This window comes from Tupaia chinensis, unplaced genomic scaffold (genome assembly GCF_000334495.1).
Source record: "Tupaia chinensis unplaced genomic scaffold, TupChi_1.0 Scaffold000392_1, whole genome shotgun sequence".
NCBI classification, from domain to species: domain Eukaryota; kingdom Metazoa; phylum Chordata; class Mammalia; order Scandentia; family Tupaiidae; genus Tupaia; species Tupaia belangeri.
This window is the reverse complement of record NW_006159894.1, coordinates 2,400,272-2,403,276: the sequence shown is the minus strand read 5'-3', so window position 1 is coordinate 2,403,276 and position 3,005 is coordinate 2,400,272.

Below are 3,005 nucleotides of genomic sequence, written 5' to 3'. Positions count from 1 at the left end.
TCTGAGAAGCATTTTATGTTAGGTAAATTCTCTTCACAAGCCAAATGATGAATAGTGACTGAATGTTTAAAAAAATGAGAATTAAAATAATAATAGTAATAATAGTAATAATAATAAAATACGCTGGATACATGTGCTAAAAATCCCAAGAGGAGGAGAATGGAGGAAGCGAATTGTGGCATGGCTGTTATCCCTGAGGGGGGTTTTCTCGCCTCCCCTCTCTCTTTTGTTTTCTCACTCTCTCTCTCTCTTTCCAAGGAGTACTGCAAACTATAGCAAAATTTTAAAAATATTAATAAAAATTTGAATGTAAATTAGGTTTTATAATTTATTATTTGAAAGGCACTGTCACATTGGAAAAATAAATTGCTGAATACCTATCTGAAAAAGAAATCTATCTAGAGATATGAACAGTCAATTAACATATGAAAAAAATATATATATTATCATTTTTAAAAAGAATTACTTATTTTAATTTTTTTTTTAATTTAGGGCACATGCACTCGCCAGAGAGAGAGAGGAAAAGTGAGAAAGCAAGCCAGCAGGTCTGGAACTAGAATCATGATTGGCCACATGAGAGTACAACACCTTAACCACCACACCACCTCTGGCCCCAAAAGTGCATATTATTAATTATTTGAAAAACTCAAACTAAAACCACAGTAAGATGCCACTACACACCTACCAGAAAGACTAAAATGATTTAAACAGACAGTCCCAAAGGTTAGTAAGAATGGGCAGCAGCAGGACGTTTCACACACTACTAGTAGGAATGTGCATGCCACAGCTTTTTAGATCATATTCAGTTTTCTTTTAACCTTGAATATAAACCAAATTCTCCTCAGTATTTATCCAAGAGAAATAAAGACATAGATCTACTCAGAAAACCTGTTGGTGGATGTTTTTAGCAATTCTATTTATAAGCAGCCTAAAGTAGAAACAATCTTGTTATCTATTGGCTAGCAGTAGAGAAAATTTGGAAAATCCATAATGAATAAAGGAACTATAACAGAGGCCTACTTTAACCAAACCGACTGCATCTATTTCCATCAAAACTGTATTTCTCTCAGCCTTATGCTCTCTGAGGTTCTCATAGGAGCTCAAAGGAGACAAGTAGCCAACCTGGAGCCTGAAACAATGAGGGACACTCCGTCCCAGCCACACACGGAAACGCCTGTCTTGAAGATGAATTGTTTGATTGTACACCTCGGCTAAAATTGAAACTCCCCTGTCTCAAAGATGAATCACTAGATTGTGCCCCCCCAGCTAAAAATGAACTGGATCTGTGGTTTCCTACAGATAGCTGTTAGTCCCATAGTGTCTCCTTTCTCCTATAGAAGCATTTATAGGTTGGCTGACCAGTTGTATATATTCTTAGATGTCTCCCCTGTGTGGCCTCATTGATAGAAATTCTCCTTTCTTCTCTCATCAACAATTTTGCCTCTCCGTGTTTTATTGAGCAGCCAAGGGCGGAGCCTGTTTTGGGTTCCTGGAATAGGGCGTCGGGCCCCTGGTTTTGGCCAGCCAGCCAGGAGCACCCACTAGTGGCCAGAGCCACTCGATGGGTCAGCCTCTTGTAGTTAGCTGACCCCAGGCACAAGACTCTCTTCTCTTCACCCCCTTCCCCAGGAAAGGACATCTCAGCAGCTGCCAGGCCTAATTAGCTGCAAAGATTCTGCACCTGTGCCCTGCCTGGTCTGGTCGTGGCTACCTTAAATGCTCTGGTAGTGGTTGATGCCCCAGGAAACAAACTTTGGGAACCAAGCTCGAATTTGCTTCCTGGAAAGTCGTGCCGGCAGTGGATATTGGACATTTCTTCCTGGTCTCTGCCATTCAGGTTCCTAGGGAGCCAATTTGGAGCATTTGCTGTTTCTTCTGGCAGGTGCTGTTCTCCACGATTGGGCTCCTGAGGAACTAATTTGGGCATTTGTCATTTGTTTTGGGTAAGGATACAGTAAACTGTTTTGGCAAGCTTGAATCTTTGCTGTTTGTTTGGGCAGAATACTTTGGTCCATTTGAGGCACAATATGAAGGAGGGACGACCAAGGGATAAGATTTGAAAGACACCAGGTTTGTGTGTGACTGATTAATAATGCACTTCTTCCATTTCATCTCAGTGTCCCTTGGGATGGATGTTAGCAGATGGGTCTACATATGGCAGTGATCCTGTGATCAATCCATGCACTTCTCAGTTCTCTGTGTACTACTTGGGCTTGTTTTGTTGTTGTTGTTGTTTGTTTATTTGTTTCTCTTTGCTCAGCCTACTTTGAATCTGTTGCTTTTTCTTTCTTTTTCCACTTACTTTTGGTTTTAAGATATGAGAGGTTTCAAGGCTGCTTGACAGTTTTGTCTTTCTTACCGTGATTCAGCTAGTTCCGACTGAATTGCAAACATCTTGGAGTTAACTCCTAAACTCATTTAAAACAGAGAAGAAAAAAAGAGTTAGAGGTTTGTGAAAAACTAAACTTCCATAAAGTTGTAAGATCCTTTGTTTATATGTGTGTATATATAGGGATGCTTTGAGGGGTTCATGGTGTGTTTGTACATATGTACATATGTATATGTGTTATGTTATATGCTATGTCTACATGATAAAGTCCTTAACGAATTCTATTTAATTTGGCTTATAAATAAATAAGAGCACTCATACAAATTAATTCAAATGTTCTTCAAGTTTATACGAATTAAATAAACCTTTGATAAATAAACTGATTTCAAAATTTGTAGATAAATAAAAATGAAGATATTGTTACAATTTTCAGCATACATTTTGCCTAGGGTTTTACTGATCAGACAACATCATATTTGCCTTAATAGTGTTGGTTTAGTGAACGAGCTACATTTTCTGAGTTATCAGCAACTAACTGTGAAAACCAAAACACAAGATAAAACAAGTTATTATTTTAATTTATTTTTGTTGTTAGCCATTTTTCATAGCTTGCTAGATATTTATCTTAAGTCGCTGGCATATGGCTTTAAAAATAAATTAAATGGCTGTAAATGCG